General features: G+C 35.1%; 1 long non-coding RNA gene across 1 annotated transcript in view; it reads left to right on the top strand.

The window, feature by feature from the left end:
* Positions 1 to 22,400, top strand: part of LOC120888432 (uncharacterized) — a 62,341-nt gene that overhangs the window by 16,105 nt on the left and 23,836 nt on the right. The window contains exon 2 of the long non-coding RNA XR_013423334.1: positions 5,467 to 5,626. This is a non-coding gene — a long non-coding RNA (uncharacterized LOC120888432). The remainder of the gene's footprint in view (positions 1 to 5,466; positions 5,627 to 22,400) is intronic.

Genomic DNA, 22,400 nt, shown 5'->3' with positions numbered 1-22,400 from the left:
GATGTCCAATCACATTTCGCCATCATTGCTTTCTTTCTTTCTTACTTTTGCTTGGTTCTGGGGATTGAACTCAGGACCTTGTGCATACTAGGCAAGCACTGTACCAACTGAGCTATATCCCTAGCTTTCTTCTTTACCTTAATAATAATTTTATATGAAGAAAAAGAACTCCCCACTTCTTACTCCACAATAAAGAATACATCAAAGAAGACCACACTGATTTTCAAACTAAGTAATAGGAATTGGAGAGTCTTTTGAGAACTGGAGAAAGAGATGGTTTCCCAGGGACAGGAAGATGAGGAAAAGAGAAGAAAGATAAAGAAGAATCTGCAGAGAAGGGAAGTCAGAATGCAAATGATGGGCTGGGGATTGAAAAACTTCTAGGTGGTGTGAGACTAAAAATTTGACCTGAAACTCATGCCTTGTGTGTGAAGTTCTTAAAATAAAGAATAGTGTTGCCGCTGTTGACCGGTGATGAGTTCTTGCTTCCCCAGTGTTGAAGAATAACACCAAAGAAGAACGCCGAGGCAAGGTCAGAGTAGAAATTAGAAGTTTATTAAAGGACAGCGGAAAAGACTTCTCCTGGAGGAAGAAGGGGACCCAAAAGGTGGAATCCATGGAAGTGCGGTTGTTTCCCCTTTTTATAGTTTTGGTGATGGAATGTAGGTGGGAAGGCCCGAGGGGTGGGACCCAGCTGGGCCAAAGAAGTAGTCTGAGCAGGAAGGACTTCATTACCACTTCTTTGTGATGGGCTATCTTCAAATCTGCTGGGGGCTATTCATTAATGCTTCTTCCAAGTGGACTTTGGCCTAGGGCCTCTTTGGGACTTCATTAACATTCCATGAGTTGTCCTGTGTTTTCCCTGAGTCATTCCCAGCATGGCCTCCATTTTAGATTTCACTCGGTATTAGACCCGATTTACCTAACTACACTGACTACCTAACTTTAAATCTGGCTTCAATAGGTTTGGTACCCAGTGTACAGAAGGGAAGAAAGAAAAGCTGGTTGGTTGGGAGGGTGCTCAAAAAGCGAGATGAGGGAGAGTCCAGAGTCCATGGAAACAAGAAACTAGAGAGTGTTAGATGAAGAGGAATCTAAGTACTCTTCACTCCTCAGACTTCCTGCTGATGCTGGGTTGGATAGAAACACAGCTATTTTATTTGCACATTCAAGGAAAAGGTGTCTCAGGATGACAAGAGTTCTTGAAGAAGTTCAGATGATAGATATTTGGATTACTAAGAATTGCTTAGAATTTTAATAGGTATTTGTAAGTAAATATGCTTAATGAATTGGGTGTTGTAAAGAATGATAAATAAAATCAGGACATTACAATGTGGTCCTAAAATGCATGAGTATATAGGTTTAGTGTTATCAGCATCACACAGATTTCTTTTTCTTCCAAAAAAAAAGAAAGGAACTTTTTTTTGCCTTTGATTATTTTAGACACATATTTTAAAATATTAGAATTCAGAAGAGGTGACCAGAAAGGATCAATTTAATCAAATAGCAAGCACAATGGAATTTGCATTCTTTTCTCAAGAATACCCATCATTTGGATACTGGAAATACAGCATCCAAACAAAAGACAAAGATCCACTGTTCTTTTACATTTGTATGTTAGGATAAGTTTGGGCACAACTCCCAAGTAACAATTGTTTAATTAGTGTAGTGGTTGATTTTTATTTCATGGAAATGAAGGCAGGGCTAATCAGCCAGATTCTTGGATGGTGCTCCCACAGTCACTGGAGAGTCAGTTTCTTTATTTCTTCTTGCCTCATCAGCAATGCATGTCCCTTCCTCTGTGATCCAAGATGGCTGCTTCCCAGCCAGCTGCCATATTCTCATTTGAGAGTGTGCGAAGCACAAATGTTTTGAAAAGAGGAATAAATGTCCACTTAAGAAATATCTTGGAGGGTTTTTTTGTTTTGTTTTATTTATTTATTTTTTTTGTACTTTTGACTTATGCTTACATTCCATTTGACAGAATGTACGCTGGGAAATGTTGCTTTATCTGGGCAGCCTTGTGCCCAGTTTAGAAATCAGGGGTTGGGGAAAAACCTATAATTTCTGTCACCAATTTCCATATAGCCTTAACTCTGGAGCTATATACCTGAGTAGAGATAGCATTGAAAAGGAACAATCAAATGGCAGGCATAACTGACAGATCTTTAGAAACTGGATACCTTTCACTGAGTGATTTTAAAATAGTCACCAACAGATGTTAATTATCATTTTGTTTTGGACAGGACAGGAGAGGGAAGGGCAGTGAGGGAGAGGGAGAAGAAGGAGAAAGAAGGTAAGAGTTTTTGGTGACTTCTCTATTAAGGAATATTTAAAGAGCAAGGCATACTTTCTCTAAAATATTGATTTTTCATTTTAAGTTAGAGCCAAATATCAATATAGGTAAAATTGGTAGTTCCCAGAACTGATGAGAATTCACAGAGCTTAACAAAATGAATGCATGGCTTGATCTTACTCCAACATATTTACAAGGAAAAGAGAGTATTGATCAACTCACTTTAGGACACCATCTGTAAATTACTATTGTTTGAAATAGCCTTATTGCCAACAAGTTTGTGTGTGCTGTATTTTGTTCATTATAGGGGAATTCAGACTTTGTATTATTTTGTTTATTGTAAGGGAATTTCTCAAAACTTTGCTGGTTTTGAGAAATAGTCTAATATTGGGGTGTCAGGAGGATATGTTTTAATATGTAATGTATGTGTTCTGAGTTCTTATCTTAGTGTGGAATCATATAGTTCAATCTATAAAAGTACAATATCTTTGCCTCAGTTATGCTCTTAGGAATATTAAAAGTATTATTATATATTACTTTTTTTAATGACAAAGGAAGAGAATGTCATGATAAAATGTCATCTTATAGTTTTTCCTTGATTACCAAAAGATAATCAAGAAAACAGAAATGGTTTCTGGGGTATCTTCATCTTTGTTCTTCCTCTGAGTCACTTTAAATCCAGGTTTTATTATTTAGAATCACAATTCACAAAAAAATAACCTGCAGATACAGCAGTGTCTAAAAGTATTCATGTTTTAATTGCTTTATATATAACATTTAGTAATTACTAAGTTGACATCCTTCATTTATTTAAATTTATCCAGCTCTAATGAAAGCTGCCCACATAATTTTCTATTGTGGGTGACAATTGTGCAGTTCTATCATAACTCCACTTGCTTTGGAATAGCCTCAAAGAAACCAAGACAAGGCTCTATATATTTTAAAACTGCAGACTATAGATACTGTTTCTGTATCTATTTCAAAGTATTAAAAATTAGAAAAAAAGAATATGATTTCCCTTATTAAGTTAAATTCTGGAGGAAAGAATTAACAGAAAATCTATAATAATGGTTATAAGTGGTAGTGTCTATGGATATTTTCCTCTTTATTTAGTTGGTTTTACAGAATAGTAAAAGTTAGGTTCAGATAATAAATTCTAGGTATCTAAGTACTTAAAAGAATAGTTCAGGAAAATGCAAAACAAGAGTTCAACATCTCATAGCTCTTTTTCAGACACAGAGAATGCAATTTAAAGGAATCAGTTAACATTTGACTCAAGTTCAAAATACATTAGTAATAATATTTTATAGTTCATTCATGAAATTTATATAATTAGTAGCACAAGTGCCAAATGAATGCTAACGGTACGAATATGTGAAAATTGTGAGTTTTTGTGGTCAGAAAGATTGAGGAAGCCATGAAAAAAAAAGGGACTTTCTGTTGGATTGTGTTGAACAGATAAACCAGATACAGGCTAATAGAGAAGGTAGAGAGGAGCATTTCTGGAGGACTTGATAAAGGAGCAAGAGCTTGTTGGTGGGAGTTAGTAAGATGTATTCTGATGTCATGAAAAATAGAGCATTCATCTCAGGGAGTGGTGAGAATGGGAGGGATTAATTTGGTTGGTATGTGATAGATTTTAAACTTGATCCATTAGCCATCTATTTGATCTAGAAATATAACAACAGTGGAGTTTGAGAGGATTAAACCTCAAGTCCTACATGAGATGGTAATAGGCTACATAAGCAGACTGAAAGAACACAGTGTCTTTCAAGCTTGCTAAAGTTTGAAAACTTCACCTGGGCCAACTGTCAAACATGTAGTGCCTGGAATAGCATCTGGAACACAGTAAGTACTCAAGAAATGTGTGTTGAATTGAATTTTTTGCCCATCATGAGTCTGTCCAAGTCCATGTGTTATTTGTTCATAGTTTATAAACAATCATCATCACAGACATGATATTTTAATAGGAAAGGCCAGAAGACTACTAAATCTGTTAAGATTGAAAGACAGATGAGACAGATGAGATTCAAAGCTATAGAAGGGGTTGGGGTTGTGGCTCAGTGGTAGAGTGCTTGCCTAGCATGCCTGATGCCCTGGGTTTGATCCTCAGCACCACATAAAAAAAAATAAAATATATTGTGTCCACCTATAACTAAAAAAATAAATATTAAAAAAAGCTATAGAGATTAATTCATCCATCCATTCATCCATTCATTCACTCCTACTGAATATCTACCATGTGCTACCTGTGAGTACCAGAGTGCAAAGGTAAATAAGACATGAGGTCTCTGACCTCATGGAACTTACATTTTTATAGATAGAAGATAAATATCTTCTATCCCTCTCTAGAATAGAACTTCAAAAACCCATGGAGCTTTTTAGGAGTATTCTTGTTATGATAATGAGGTGTCTAATGGAGGGCCAGGAGATAGCTTTAGGATGGGGACTAGTGACAAGAGATCCTACCAGGTGATGAAGGGATTGGAACTCTGGGTCAGTCCAGTCTTCAGGGAAAGATGGGGAGTGGGAAATTGGTTTCAGTCGTGCAGTCAATGACTTAATTAATTTTGCTTATATAATGAAAGTCTAATAAAAACTCTGTACGTTAAGGCTTGGTGGAAGACAGTGGACACAGTGATACACAAGGTAATGGCCCCCGATTCCACGCGGGAAGGGTATGAACGCCCTATATTCTCTCATGGGCCTCACCTCTCTGTGTGTCCTTTATAATAAAATTATCATCACAGGCATAGGACTTTCCTGAATTCTGGAGTTCTGGTAAATTATGGGAACCAACAGGGGTGTGGAGATCCTTGACTTTACGGGCAGTTGTTCCGTTGTGAAGGTGGTTTGGGGGATCCCCAAGTATGACTGTCATCTGAAGTAAATGCAGTCAGTGTAAAAATACGAGTCCTTAACATGTTGGGGGCTGTGATAATTACAGGTAATTAGAAACAGAACTGAGTTGGATTGCAGTATACTCAGTCGAGGCTAGAAATATATTGTATATACATATGATGCTCTTAAGTGGTAGGTGTGATATATTTTAAAAATAGGTTTTGAATGATAGAGTTGAGGTTTAGTGATTTTGGTAGAAGCTGACTTGATTCCCTCTTAAAAATATTATTAAAAGACCAATTAGTACACCTTTTGTTATTCATCCTTAGGGTTGCTTTAAAGAGAGAAGAAGAGGAATAGCATGTTTGGTGAAAGGAGACCCTCATCACTATACAAAATACATGTATGGAGATGTGGGAAAAAAATAAAGAGAGAAGAGGAGAAGAGAAAAGAGAAGGCTGGTAATATTTGGATGGATAGAGATGAACGGTAAGAAAAAAAATAGATCTGAATCTCAGTTTATATTCTACGGCTATTTTCTCTCATGGGTCACCCAAATAGGGTAGGCTTTCTGTTGCTTTGAAATCATAAAGAGGATCTCATTTTTTGATGATATTGTTATGACTAATCATACCATTACTGAAATTCATTCCTTGCTTGGTAGTTTGTTAAGGTCTTTCATATGTTATCTCGTGGGTCCTCAAGTAACATTTTGAGGTGAATTATTATTTTTTTGTACTTTAACAAATAAAGGCAAACTGAATCAAAGAAGTTAAGAGATTTACCCATGGTTTTAATAGCTAGAGACAGAAGAGATTCAATCTCATGAACTTTAACAAGAGGTCCCTGCTCACTACACTAAACCAAAGTATCCCTTTAAAATTCAGAACATCACTGGTTTTTTATTGTTATTTGTGATGATTGATTTTAGGCAGTAATTTGACTGAATTAAGAGATCCCTAGCTAGATTACAAAGCATTATTTCTGGATTTGTTTGTGGGATGTTTCCAGTGGATCAAGTATGGAAGTTGATCGATTAAAGAAGATTCTCTCTCATCCACAGTAGGTGAGCACCAACCAATTGCCTAAGGGCCCAGATAGAGGAAGAAAGTGGAGGAAAGGTGATTTCTCCACCCCTCTTGATCCCTCTTCTTCTGGAGCTGAGATAGTACTCATCTTCTTCTACCCTTGGACTTCAGACCTTTCAGGTTCTCTGGCCTTAGAATTCTAGGGCTTGGCTGGCTCTGCACCCTCCTAGTCGTTGGCCTTTGGATTCAGACTGAGATTTACTTCAGTATCCCTGGTCCTCAGGTCTTTGGTCTTGGACTGAGTCATACCAGTGGCTTCCCTGGTTCTCCAATTTGTAGTTCATCAACTGTGGGATACACATACACATATACACAAACACACACACACACACACACACACACACGCGCACACACACGCACACACACACATATACATACATGTACTACTGGTTCTGTTTTCCAGACTAATACTGTTTGGTTTGTTTTTCTCATCCTCATTTTCTTGAATTGTAATAAAATTCCAAGTCATCATTAGATGGAATGATTACTAGATCCTAAGGGAGGATGGGGATAAAATCTGTAATTCAACGCCATTAGGAGTGTCCTATTTCTCACTGACCACTTAAGTCCACCCCAACTATTCAGGTCCAAAATAAAAATAAGTCTGTGGGAAAAGGAATGAATCAGGATTTTTTGTTTCAACAGTGGAAGTCATTTTATCAGACATCTGTGCCCCCAAAACAATGCCTGTAATCTGTAGGTTGGGGTTGAGAACTGGACAGAGACTTAAATGAATGAATTCTCTCAAAAGTATCCTTTCTTTCTTTGTGAAATGTCCTTCAGTAAACATCTAAGTAAATATTAGTGCATTGAACCCATGAGTTTTCGTTAGGCATTTTGAGACTGTGTGGGATTTTGCTGAGTTTCAGGGTTCAGGAGGCTTCTCTGTTGGCCAACATTGTGAACACCTCCTCTTTGGAACAAGGTAGAAGACACCTATAGTGTCCTCAGCCATTTTAATTGAAAGTCATAACAATTTTCCTTTGATTAATATCACATTTAAAAATATCTTGGTGAGGAATTTTTCTTACCTTCCAATTCTTTGCTTCTGAGGTGAGGAACTTGAAAATGGTTTTCTTACAGTAGAAACTCACTTAGCATTAAACATACACAGGAAAGCAAATTTACTACGTTTCTTTAGAAATAAACATAGAAGCAAATGAAATGTGCTAATGTGCTCCCAATTAGCACATTCATTAAGGACTATTTTGAATGCAGTAATGAACTTTTTGCTTCTGATTGAAGATGGAACTCACAATGATAAATTAGTGAGTATATCTGCTGAAAGTTTCCAAATTATAGGGCTGAATGAATACTACTAATAAAATCATTCACCACCCACATGAAAATGATAAATATGAATCTAAAAAAACCTGAAAAAATATTCTTCACATAAATGTAGGCTCTTCTTTGAGGAAATGCCAGGTAAAAATTAATCTTGAACGTGAGTGTGACTTCTGGTTGATGTGTCTAACCAGGAGTTGAAATTTGAGGCATTACTTTTCCTGGGTGCAGACAAAGGTGACTCCCATTAAACACAGACTGAAAGGAGAGAATCTAATTTAGAGTTTGTCAGGTGCTGCTTAACACTGCAGGAATCACAAAGTTTAGGTCTGTTAACCAGCAAGGGAGGGAGCTGACTAGGAGAAACAACTTCTATGCATATCATAGTAGAAGTGAAACCCTAGGGACTGCTTCTACGAAGTTCAACTCTGATACAGGTGGTAGAGAATGCAGCATGAAAATAAAAGTAGGTGATGATGATGATGATGGTTATTAGGAATAGTTTTATTTGTTGAGCTCTTAATCAATGTTTTATATATATATTGCTTTATATATGTTATGTATAATATATATACATATTATATATATTATGTACTTTTACAACCACGTGCAATTATTACTATTCTTTTTCTTCTCTCTATATATTGCTTTATATATATATGTTTTATATATATAATATATATACATAATATATGTTATATATATTATGTACTTTTACAACCATGTGCAATTATTACTATTCTTCAGAGGAGGAAACAGAAAACACAGATGTTGTTCTTATGGGGTTTGTTTATATTTTCACAGTCATTGAGGCTCTCTCTATCCTTCCCATAAGATCCCTTTGGCTTGGAAGGCCGTCAATCTGTGTGTATTTTTATTGGCTAATTAAGAAGAGATACCTGCCATGACTATCTAATACCCAACTTTAACAGTGCAGCAACTTTACTTTGGTTTATTTTTTTAAAAATCATTTTATAGTTGTGTTTTTATTTCTCCTATCTCAGAGTTCTTCAAAGCTAGAGAATGCTTTCTGTTTCTTTTGAATCCTCCCCAGACTTTCTAGTATAGTGCTCTACATAGAATAGAAATCCAATAAATTTTGTTGTTCAGGGAGATGAGAATCTATCATGTTTTTAAATACTTCTGAAAAAATGAGATTTCTCTGCCTCCCTTGGTAACACATCCTCAGGTTTATCAACATTACCTGTCAGGAAATTGCCCTTGCTTCTTATCTGAATAGTTGGTGCCATTTACTCTCTTCACTGAGTCTTTCAAATGTTCTTTGTGATAGCCCTTCATACACAAGGAAGTTTTATGTCCTCCTTCAGCGGTTCCTCAAGACAACATAATGGGCCTTCCAGCTATCATTATAGATTAATTTTTTTTTAGAAAATGAATGTTTTCCATTTAATTGTGTTCAAAAGAATTAACATCAGAGGAAACATAAGCAATGAAACAAAATCAAAACTAAATTATTATTCTACTTCTTTTGTATTGCTCAAAGAAGAGACATGACATATGTATATTCTCAAAAATGGTTGTAGTGATTGTTTCTGAAGGTAGTGACTTGATTGAAAGCTCTGGGAGCTTGGATTTTTTTGGAAGTACACTCATTGCTATTTCTCTCTTTCTTTTTCTTTAAAAATTATATTTTAGTTTTGTTCAAATAACTTTTGATTAAAGGAATAGGGAAGGGAATATAAATCTGAAAGATACCAGACTACTTCAAGCCAAAAAGGTTGAGCTTTTAGTTTCAGTCTAGGTATGTTTTTCCCTGTGAATACAGAAGTTATGTTTATAAAACTAGGTTTTCTCATGGTAGTACACAGAAGTATCCGTGCTTATAATAGATATATTTCAGCATTTTCCCTGAGCAGACCCAGCCCTTAATCCCTGTTTTAAAGTGTCCTTTTAGTGTCACATTGCAAAATTAATCTTTCCATTTGCACCAGTCCACACCATTTAATACTGCTTGACTCCACATAAAGCACCGTGACATGAGCTTTAAATAAAAGCTGGATAGGGCTAAGTTGTGTGCATATTGTGTTTGGGATTAAGAAACTAAATTCGACAGGTAATGGAGTTGGATTTGACTGTTCCATGATGTTAAACTGTGAGGTGTCATGTCAATCATGCGTCCCGGAAATAGAAGCTGTAAAAGGAAAGTGAGATGTATTTCAGATGCCTAATCTCACAAGCAAAAGGTTAGCTCCTCGAGGCAGGGTAGTGTGCAGACTGCTACTCTTCATCTCTCTGTAGGGGACTCTAGGAGTTGTACAAATAGGCTTATTTGCTTGAGGATTAGCTAGGTTTCCTAGGAGATGTGATAAAGAAACCTCTGCAACAAATGGCCAGTTCCTCATGTTAAATAAAAGGAAAACAAAACTTGAAAGCAGTGAGAGAATGAATGTGGAGGCAGCTAGAGAGAGTTTCCTGAATATTTTGTAGATAAAGCATGTCATTTACAGAGTGTTTCCTGCATATTTCAAAGATAAAAACGTCAGCTATACAAGAGAAGTAGGTCTTACAATATTTCTTGCTAAAGGAGTTACCAATAATATGAAACACTCACTCTTATCCTTGATGACCAGGAAGTTTTCAACTCAATTTTACATTCAAACACAATAACTCTATTAGTCTAATTCTTTGATTAATTTTATTCTGTCTTACTACTGAATTTAATGTTTTCCCATCTATTTTAACTGTCTTAGCTTTTAATCATAATTCTTCCTTTGAAGAAGGTAAAATGTAATTAATATATGACAAATAAGATGTCCCATACAAATAAAGATTATCTGTCTATCCATCTAGTCTGAAGGATGACACTGAGAGTGCTTGGAACTGAATTGCTGAAGTGTGTGATTATGCATTTAGTCCAGAGCCTCAACTTGATGTGCAGTGCTTTTACTGTGCAATCCCCATTAGTGCTGATTGTCCAATTTAGTGTTTCATTAATGAGCCATAGACCACTTGTAAATTTCTGACTTACAGAATCAACCACATTTAAAGTTTTATTCTCCTGGAAATGTCTTCACCTGACAAGCTGATAATAAATTGCATTCTTTCATCCTATTAACCCTTCTGCCATATCAATTTGGGCTATGGACAGTTGGAATTCTCTTTTCTTAAAAATATCTAACATTTGTAGCAATAGTAATTCTAAGAGAAAACTATCATATGATGCTTACTGTAGGATGATGATGATGATGATGATGATGAAGAAGAAGAAGATGATGATGATGATTACTGTAGGAGTATTATTTGGATGATGCTTGAGTTTCAGAATTTTCACTGATGGTTTACAATGTGTTAGGTACACTGTTGCGAGTGTTGATCATGCCTGACTCATTAATCCACTTGTGATGCTGCTATCCGTAGTGTCCCCATTTCATTGATGGGGGCAACTAAGAGATGTTAGATAACCCCCCAGGGTTCAGATATTATAAGTACAGGAGTTGGAAATTTGAACTAGGAAAGTTCAAATTTCAAAGTTCAAATTTAAGGTTGCCTTCTAAAGTCCAATCTTTCAGAATAAGTATTATATTTATCTCCAGGAAGTGAAAAAGAGCTTTACAAAGGAACAAATGAATTTGCCTACAATATCCAAAGCAGCTTCACAGCAGCTAATATTTACATGAAAGAATTTTCCTTTTGCTTTCTCTTGAGAACTCTTACCATCTGTCTCCACAATTGCTCCCTTCGCTCTAAGGTGGCATTCTATAAACTATGTCTTATATTCAGAAAACTGACAATTTGAAGATAAGCATTGACCAACTTTAAAACAAAAATATTTAAAAATTTTGACACTGAAAAGGATAGTGTGGTCAATTGGGTCAATACACTTTGAAAGCTATAAATGATGAATATGCAAATATCACTGGCAGTTTCGATCAATCAAGTAAATAGAATGAATAAAAATATATAAAAATATTGGTAAGACATTTGAGAATTTGACTTTGATAAATGAAAAGACACAGAATTATTTTCTGCCTGAAGCCAGAAGAAAAAGTAATTATATCTGAAATGTGCCTTTGCCCAATTGTGCCAGTCAAAATCATGCTCTTCAAAGTCTGTGTCTTCAGAGAAGTTTTTCTCATTCCCTAAGTCCTCTACGGCACATTGTGCTTCTCTGACATTTCCTCTATGACAGCACCTTGTATATTAGCTTTCTGTGTATTGCTCTCACATTCTATTTTGCAAATTTTCTGTGGCCAGAAGATTTTTAAACTTTTGTACATGTTTATAGGCCATCAACAAGTATGCGCTGACTAAGTGACTGACAGTGTCAGGTGGTCCCCTGTGGCTTTTCTCTCTCTGAATTGGGTCAATAATACATTGGGGAGCCCATCTGTAAATCAGATTCATTCCGTGAATTGTAATAAGTGAATAGATTCCTAAAATTATCAGAGAAAATTAAAATGAAAAAGCAATTACCTATGGACAGCCTAATAAAGAGAGCTGCCTCACCTTGCAAGTCAAGTTGAATGAACAAGTTTTCAGCAGAACACCAGAAACTTCCATTGCAAAATGCAATATCTTCTGGACAAATTAAAGATTTTTCTTATTTATATTACCAGAAAACAACTAACTTAAAATATAATAAGTTCCACGCCATCTGTGAACTTAGAATTATCACATTATGAGAAATGAAGGAAAAGTCAGTCTTTTTTAATGGTACATACTATAATGAGAACTGAGGGGTGAGACCACAACAGAAATTACCCTTAAATTATTCAAAAGTAAGGGAGACATTATTTAGAGAAAAAAAAAAAAAACGGCTAGAAGGGGAAACTCTTTTTTTTAAACTTCAAATATAATAGAATTTATATACCCTATATCACCACCCAGCTTTCTTTATTTTTGATTCTTGATTTAACAAAAATACCTTTAGTTTGCTAAATTGCCTTTCCACATTCTTTGACACTATTTGCAGATGCCTGGATGTTAGGCTTAATTGCTTCAGTTCTACTTTAGGTTTATATCCTCTTGATCAATACTCTGTAGGTTAATATCTGATTAATCAATAATTATCTTCTAAGAATTGGTTGTGTGAATCAATTAGCACAATCTGTTTATTCTCAAATGATAATCCCATTTTAGACCAACTCTTTTGCCACAGTTCTTGCCCAGTAAGATGCATCATTTTCTTCCAAATAGCTCAAACTCCAAATATATGCACAAACTCCCTCCAAACTTTGTCTTTTAAGTATAACATGAAGTGTAGATGTATCCTAGGCTCATGTTTTCCTCCCTCCTTCCTTCCTTCCTTCCTCCCTCCCTTCCTCCCTTCCTCCCATCCTTTGTCTTCTCCATCTCTTTTCCTTCCCCTCTCTCTCTCCTCACCTCTTCCTCCTTTTTCTTCTTCTTCTCTTTTCCTTTTTTTTTTTTTGGTATTGGGGTTTGAAACCAGGGGTGCTTTATTACTAGACCACATTCCCAGTCCTTTTTAATTTTTAAAAATTTGACATAGGGTCTTGCTAAATTGCTTAGGGTCATGTTAAGTTGTTGAGTCTGGCCTTGAAAATTTGGGTCCTCCTGTCTCAGCCTCCTGAGTCACTGGGATTACAGGTGTGACCACTCTAGCTATATTTTTGTCTTTCTTTCTGATCTATTTTAATCACTACCAATCATAATGTTTGATTTAAAAACTAAGAGTACCACATAAAATTCTTGGTTGCATTTGGTCACAGCTGAGTAGCCAGTGCTTGATGAATGGATTTAACAAAGGCAGAACAAAAGGTGAACAGCTTCTGAAGCTATCATAAAAGTCAGAGGAAGTCAAGAAAAATCATTTAAATATATCTAAAAAAAAGGTTATAGTTTTTCACAACGAGAGAGGAGTTCGTTCCACCAAAAATGTAAGAATCTTTAAAGGTTACCCTTGCACTTCTATATTGTAGTAGACATGTTAAATGGCACAATATTGAAGCTATTAAAATTTATATTGGTTATGGAGATTTGCATAGAAAACATATTTTTTCTGGAGTGGAAAATTCTTTGGGAGTAAGTATGACACCAGAGAAAATGTGTAACTTCGAGAAATGTACATTTCTTCGGTAGGGTGAAAAGATCGGGATAGAAAATGTCTTTTAAAGTGACTTTTGCATTTTCATCCATACACAGTGGGAGGAAAATGGAAAAAAAAACAGCACTTAAATTTTCTGGTTCAGTTCATTAATCATTTTAGCAATGTTTAGGGAAAACACAGGACAAAGCAAAACTCAGTTCCAATTGACCCAGTGTAGCACTTAGGTTTTCTAGACTAGAGGGTAAGACTAATATACTGTAAATAATTTCCAGCACAGGGAAAAAAAACTGTAAAATTCTTCCAAATTTAATGTTTTAACACTTGAGTTCATTTTAAGGAACATAAACTTGCATGTTTAAATGAGAGAACAAGAAGAAATTTTTAAAATTTTTTCTTAATTTATATTGTGTAGGTAATGGAACATTATCAAATTATTAAGAAACTAGAAATAGTTACCTAAAAGAAAATGTGTATTGCATTTATGCTGAGGATTATTATTTATTCAACTGAATCATGGCTTTAGTTATCAGCTGTGTCTGGCTCACTACCAAATCTGCATCTCTAATCTGGTTTTCCTTTCAAGAGTCAGGTTCAAGTTCCAACTATAACTACCTAATTTTTAACTGCTATTTCTCTTGTCTCAAGCATACTCATTATCTATCTGACATTACAAACTGATGTCCTTCCCTAATGTTCCATTGCTAGAAGTGATCAAGCCTTGGTCTGCATTCCCTAGGTGTGGAACCTTGAAGTTCTCTTTGACTGAGGAGCTATCTTCAGCTCCATCTCACAAATCAGTCACTAAGTCCTTTAGGTCTCCCTGCAAATTTCTCTTTGCTCCATTTCTCTTTCTACTCAGACTACTACCTTCTTCTGAGTTATTATGAAAGCTTCTAAACCTATTTTCCTGAATCTAGTCTTTCTTGCCCTTGTCTACTCTTTCACTGCCCTCAATTAAATCTTACTGAAACATTATAGTCATGAAAAATTTCTTTTACTCAAAAGCACTCAGAGGTTTTGCCTTGCAACTGGTATTAAGCTGTTTCTATACAGAGAGTGGACAAATACTAATTGAATATTAATTTTTGCCATTTCTTACTTGGGATATAAAAGCCGTACAGAACATATACTATGATTTCAGGGGAGTAAAGTCTAGTTCAGGAAATTTAGAAAAAAACATAAAAGAAAATTGTATGAAAAATATAAGGGCCAAGTAAAAGATTCAAATGAAAATTATGATGTGATTTGAAGGAGAACTAAATGCAAACCATTTGCTCCATTAATATTCTTCCTATCCAAAATAGACTCTCTGATTTTTTACTTATATATAATTATTGACTATCTCATATTACATGTTTTATAAAACATGCTTAATTTGAATTACAATGATATGTAAGGTCATGTTCAATAAACAAATTGTGAATTGAATTAAAAAGCAAAACATGTATTCAATTATGATAGTATCTGATTATAATAATATACAATTATAAAAATATTAACTCATGACAATTGCTATAAGGTTTCATTAGACCAAAAAAACCTAGATAATCATACAATAATGATGAATAATGCATAGCACAATTATTAAGATTTTTAAGAGTATATTTGCACTTTTCTCATATCACATATCAAGATATTTAATAACAGCTAAATAAATGTTTGGGAAACATTTTGAGAAGAGGGTTCAATATCATGATTAAGAACATGGACTTTATACTCAAAGCCTCCCAGATACTGTGTCTGTTTTTCCTTGGGGAAATCTAAACAATAGCTTGCTCATTATGTAAAATTCATATAATAATCATGTATTATTATATTATATATATATAATATACACAAAATATAATGAATTTTCATATTTTCTTAGATAATCTCTAAGGATGTATACAAATGAAAAAAAAAGCAGATAAGAGTAAAATGAGAACAGGTGATATACATGATGGTATAATTTAATCCATGGTTATTAAACATGGAAAATAATGATTAGGAGCCAAATTAGGAAATTCAATGAAAAGAACAGAGTCTTTAAGTTTTAAAAATGTTTTTCAGTTATTGAGTCATGTTATTAGAAGATTATTACTCTAGTGGGTGGATCCTAATTTTTCGTGCATTCCATTCACTTCATAGTTATTTATTCACACACGTTCAGATATAATTGTGTAAAATATCTGAACTTGCTTGCCTTCAAGGAGCTTGTTATTAAGCAAATAATTATTAGAGAACACTTTTGATTAATGTATAAGGAGAAATGCTAGGTGCTATAAAAATATATATGAAGGAGACCTTTGTAGTTTGATGGGGATCAGAGAAAAGATTCCCAGAGGAAGTAAAATTTAAGTCAAAAATAAAGTGTAAGAGACACTTATTAGGTAGTGGGAGATAGTTGTCCTCAACAGGAGATGCAGAGTGCCTTGGAAGAGAGACTTGGAGCCCAGGGATTGCCAATTCTCTGCAGTTCCAGAATGGGAAGAAGTAGAGAGTTATGTGAGGGAGGTGGGAGATTGCGTTATGGGCCAAATGGTCAAGGCCTTGACATCCAAGTCATTGATGTTGGGCTTTGTCCTAAGAGTAACTAGAAGACATCAAGGAATTTTAAGCAGAAGGAAGACTAGACCTTTGTCTGAGTTCAGTGTTTACTAAATGAATGAATGAATTACTGTGTTACTTTGGATAAGCATATACATTTGAGTTTTCTTATCTTTAAAATGAAGGTAATGATAATGAGAGTTCTAAGAGAAAATGGGATAATTAGTGAAAACATTTCTAAGTGGAAAAAGTTGAGTGGGGGAGGGGAATAGGGAAAATATTATCCATAAAACCTGGTCCATGGCCTCAAAGTACTTAAAATTCTTATCTGTAAAACTGATACCATATTGGAGGGCTTATAAGGTCAGAGATGAGAAGAAGAATATAAAAAGTTGTGAATGACAGATAAGAATACAGGAATTAAATTATTCCATTTATGGAAATTGAGACAGAACATTTTTATCTTACTGCTTCAAAAGATTTTTAGATTTCTGTTGCAAAGAGAGAACAAAAGATTGATGTCAAAAGAATAAATAATTTTATTACTTGACTTTTTTTTGGTAATGGGTACTTCTTAATATATAAACCATAAACTCTGTACAGAGTGACTATGACAGGCCTATTGAAGAGCCTGCTTAGAAAAATTTCTTCCTAGAACATTAACTTCATGTCTAGATTTTAAATCAGAAAATCATGGGGCCATAAGGAAGGGCAATGAAAATATAGTTACTTTAGGTCTCTGACCTGTAGTAAAGATAGCACCTAATTGTTTTGGTCAGATGGGATTCCCTGTCCAGTTATAAAAAATACCCTGAGCAGAACCTGTTAATTATTGAAATGATTTTGGGGATGAACTGCCAAGTCAGAAGAAAGCACTAGGCCAAAATTCTGGGTGATTTTAGAGAAGTCCTTGCATTATGGAAGCAAGATAGATCCCAAGAGAATAAAGTCAAAGGTCATGCTGATATGTTGACTTATCCTGAAAAACCTATAATGGATTTGACTGGAACAATCCTAAATGTATTTATCAAGCACCCATTATTCAACTGGCACTATTCCAAACAAACCTTCCAGGTGTTGGAAGACTGGTCATTTTCTGCAGAGAGGAAAATTGATTTCCTACCTAGGACCAACTTTATGGGGAGCAAGCTATTTGCTTATGGGTTGAACTCAGTTCCCTGCTGTAATAATTCAAATTCTGTAGGTACAGACCTCCTACTTATTTAGATATTGACTGGAAAGGGAGTCAGCTGAGGGCTGGCCCTGCTGCTAATTGTAGGGGGTTTGGATTTATGCTAATGAATGGGGTCAAAGCTTTCAAGGATTTGCTTTCATTATCAAGGCCTAAGGAGACTTCCCAAGACTCTTGGTAGTGGTTCATAAAAAGAGCAGGAGTCCATATGCTCCATGCTGAAGGCTATTTGTTAGGTTCAAAAGAAAACTAAATAAAGCAAAACTTAATGGAAAAGTTTAGTTTCTTAAAACGAAATTCTGTATCTGAATAAACAGAAAATGAAGAAGGAATGTTGAGCAACTCAGGAAGCATATTCATGAGGAGGTGAGACCATGATGCTATCTTGGAAGTCAAAAGTTCCCACTAAACCTCAACTAAAATGCAAAATGTGTACATTTTTAAATTATTAGCAATTGAGTTACATAGTACAAATAGTAGCTGAATTTAAGAAAGCAAAATCGCAAAGAGTTTTGACACTTTTCTAAAGTAAAGAACGTATTTAAGACTTTAATTATTCTTGGAGCGTATACGTTCTCTTACCTGATAATGGAGAGCCAAAGACCTATGTATAAATCAATTTTCAATAAGGACAGACATGCTGCTAAACTAAACAAAATTATGGAGAAATTCACATGGAAATAAATTGTAGAATTTTAGAGAAACTGGACATGATATTCACATGCCACATGAACTATAGAGCCCTTCAGAGATGTAAATGATAAATATAGATTGCAGTATTTCTTTTTTAAAGACAAACTGACTCTGAAATATTTGAATGAGTTTTTAATTGTATAAACAAGAGTAAAATTTTTATCAGTCTGGTTATTAATTACTATCAACCTACTCTTCTTATTTTTTTCTGTTTAAAGAACTTTATTCACCAGAATTTTTAAATCCATTCTCTTCCATATAAAATGGGAACTAATGCCTTTAAATTTGTTGGCATGTTTGTGAAATACATACAGATTTTCCGACCTCCAAAATTTGGGGTTTACTTCGAATACATTTAACTCCCTTTCATTTTTTTTCATGGATTCTTTTGAAGGCTGTGATATTTTCTTCCAACTCTGTCTTTTATAAATGCAGACCCAATTAGCATATCGGACTGCATCAAAATTATCTTACTGTTTTTTTTTGTTTTTCTAATTCTAACCATCATTCTCAAATATTCAATTAGCAATCTCCTTCATTTTATGAGGTGGTATTTCACTGCCTTCAGATTGACCGATAATCTTCAACCATCTGTTGAAGGCAACAGAAGGCCTTTGCTGTATACATGAATGTTGAGCCTGAGTGCTGTATGTTTGTCTAAAGGTTTCTTTAAGAAACCTTTAAAAATCTAGCAGGTCTACAGAAATGCATGGTGGCAGTTTATCCAGTGAGCAATTGTTGAGCATTTACTGAATTTACTGTTAATACGCTGACGAAGGAGTCATCACAAGAATTTTTCTTAAGGGACTGGATTTCACATTTCTCTGTTAAGAGTAGTGAGTGAAAAGAATATAAATAGGCATAACCTCTGCCTCTGGGAATTTTAGCATATTAGACAGGAAATGACACACATACCTAGCTCCTCAAAATATAGAGGCATAGTGGAATTCTTTTAAAGCTACAAGTGAATTCTGGGCAGTGTTCTCTATTTTCATACTTTATACCTCGTATATCCAAAAGAAATGAATTTGGTTATGTCAAAGAGATAGCTACACTCCCATATTCACTGCAACACTTCTCAAAGTAGCCAAGGTATGGAATCAAGCTAAGTGTTTATCAATGGATAAATAAAGAAAAAAAAAAGTGACAGAATACTAGTCAGCCTTCAAAAAGAATGAAATATTGTTCTATGCCACAAAATGAATGATATTGAAGGACATTGTGTTAAGTGAAATAAACCAAGCACAGTAAGATAAGTACAAAAAGATAAGTGGAATCTAAAAATGTTAAACTCAGAAGCAGAGAGTAGAAGGGTGATTATCAGGCATTGCTGGGGATAGAGTAGGGCATGCATAGATATTGGTCAAAGGTTAAATAGTTTAAATTAGGATCAAGAAGTTCTGGGAATCAGTTATACAACATGTATATAACTGACAGTAACTGAAAATAATGTATTTTTACATTCTTGAAAATTGCTCAGAGATTAGATCTTAAATGCTCTTACTAGAAAAAACATTAAATATGAGGTGATAGATCTGTTCATTTGATTCAATCATTTCACAGTATGTACATATATCAAATCATCATGTTGTACACCATAAAAACACACAATTGTTATTTGTCAAGTATACCTTAATAAATCTTGGCAGAGAGTACCCCTCATTTTATGGTGCTTGGAAAAGCCTTAGACCTGTCAAAGTGGGCTATGAGCTACATAATCATTCATTTAAAAGGTGGTGAGCAAGGAAGTTATGCTAAGTTCTAGTGATACAAGGGTCTTTACCCTTAAAGAACTTATATTCTAAAGAAGAAAGTCAAATTATAACTTATAAGACAATGTGGTAAATGTTATAATAACATGAAAAACCCACTCTGTAGAAATGTAGTACATTTGAGCAGAACTTTACAAAGCAAGTTCATCAAACATTTTCTTCATCTACTCAGTGCAGGTGAATGTCTTTTATGTGACTATATAGTTAAAGGTAAGGAGTAGTTCCATTTACAAATGAAGAAACTGAAGTTGTGGGGAATGCAATACTCAAACCACTCACGGATGGTTAAACTGTATGCTTATACCTGATACAACAGAAACTACTCAAAAGCAATATTTTAATCTTTTCAGTTCTAAGCAGAACATATTACACAATACCACAGAAGTCAACAACCACAGGTCAAACCACAGTTCAAATACAGCCCAGTGACTACTTTTGTAAATAAAGTTTTATTGGAATGTGGTCAAGCACATTGGTTTATAGTTGTCTGTGGCTTCTTTCCTGTTACCAGGGCAGAGACTGAGATATATGTAACAGAGACCATATGACCTGAAAAGTGTAAAATATTTACTATTTAACTGTTTAATAAAATGTTTGATGACACTTTCTTAAAGAATTAGGTAGTAAAATAGATCCCTGAATCATCTAATCTTTCCATTTTTATTTTTGTGAACAACCTTCATACTGTTTTCCATAATGGCTGTACTAGTTTACATTCAGGTCAGAAGCATTTTATATCCCTCTTTTTCTGTTCTCTGAGCCCTGAAAACTAGTGATTGCAATTCTTGGGTGGAATTTGGGTTTTAAAATATGAGTAAAACATTTTTAGCAATAATATAAAAGTTTCTAACTTGGAACATTATAAAATGTTGACTGAAAATGAGACCTATTATACTGGGAAGGATAACTGAATGTGGAATACTAAAGGTTTAACAACCAAGGAGATCTATACAGAAATGTAAAAATGTATAGCATAGTTTTTGTATTAATTTCTAATCCAGGCATAATGAGTAGCTACTACTTCACAGATTGCCTTGGAATCTTTCCACCATTTGTAGGCTCCTCTCTTGACTTCCACATACTTTACTTTCTAACAATTCACATTGGAAATTCTCTTTGGAGGACTTTCCTCAAAATACTAAAGACCTCCTACTCCCACCTTTTTTTTGGGGGGGAGGTATCAGGGATTGAATCCAAGGATGCTTTACCATTGATCTACATCCTTGCCCAGCTCTTTTTATTTTATTTTATTTTATTGAAACAGGTTCTAAGTTGCTGAAGTTTGTCTGTTTTTTTGTGTTCCTCCTGCTCCAGCTCTGGAGTTGCTAGGATTAAAGGTGTGAACCACCATGCCCAGAAAGTCTAGAGTTTTTTTTTTTTTTTTTTTGCTAGCACTTGTGATGTTAGAAATGCCTAGGAGTTTACATGTCCCTTAATGTGGCCCCTAGCAAAGGGCAGTTACCAGGAGTATTGAAACCCAGCTGCTTTATCACAAATGCAGACAAATGCTAAGGTATAATTTACCCTTTAGAGCTCTCCTGTGGGCTCAGTCTGAGCCTGGTATGTTGCCTAAAACTCACAGCTTGGCTTGGCTTCTTGCGTTTCTTCCCTGTCCCATGTCCACATTCTCTTACCATTCCTCTAAGAAACCTTTCCTTGATACATTTGCACACATATCCTTGTATCAGAGACTGTTCTGGGAAACTAAGACATCAGTGAATATTCAGTTAAAGAAATATTTCTACTTATTCCTTCTGTTTCTTCCTTTTCCCCCTCCTTTCCTTTCTTCCCACTTCTCTTCCTTCCTCACTCTAACTTTCTTTCCTTCATTGATGTTTTCTGGGCCACACAGCACTTATGACCTACACAATTTGGGGTTGCAATGGTCTTTCAGCACCTTAGCAGCAGGAAAGGTTTCACTGCAGCTGTTTCTTTGGCAGGAAGAGTGCAGCTTCTATGTTGAGTTCAACCTGAAAAGTGCTTCCCTACTGGGTAGAAGCCATGAATTGCATAACACTCCCTGTTTCCTACTATTAAATATCTACTTTGGCTGAGTAGCATCTCTGGTTTAAATTTTTTCCCCCCACTAAGTATATATTTTTCTTGGCATATAAGTCACATACAGAAAAACACACAAATTATAAAAGTACAGTTCCATGAATATTGCAAGATAAACAGACCTGTGTAACTACTGCCAGGTCAACAAATAGAACATTTCCAGAATCTAGAATCAGCATGCTGCATCTTCCTGGCTATTACATGCCCTTAACAGTAACTGCTATTCTGACTGCCATCAATGTTAGGTAGTGAAGAACTAAGGTCACCCAAAAAGAGGTCTGAAATTTATTTTGGCTACTTACCTAGCTTTTCTCTGGAGTCTTTGATAATTTGCTTGGGAGCAGGGGTGTGGCTGGCCCTTGGATTTTGGCCATAGGACAGTCAGAAAATGATTAGAGACATGAGGTTTAGAGACAGTTTTGATTTCTGGGGACTAAAGGAATCAAACCAAACCTGCAGGAGTAGCTGAGATTAAAGGTCAACCATATAGGCCATATATGTCTTGTCCTAATAAATACTCTAAACATCAAAGCTCTCTGGCTGGCCACATGCCATACATTCTGATGCATCTATTCTAGGACAGCAAAGAGTTCCTGTGGATATGGAGGCTTCTCATTCCCTT

This window comes from Ictidomys tridecemlineatus, chromosome 6, assembly GCF_052094955.1.
Source record: "Ictidomys tridecemlineatus isolate mIctTri1 chromosome 6, mIctTri1.hap1, whole genome shotgun sequence".
NCBI lineage: Eukaryota > Metazoa > Chordata > Mammalia > Rodentia > Sciuridae > Ictidomys > Ictidomys tridecemlineatus.
Note: the sequence above shows the minus strand (reverse complement) of the source record. Positions and strands in the feature narration are given on the sequence as shown.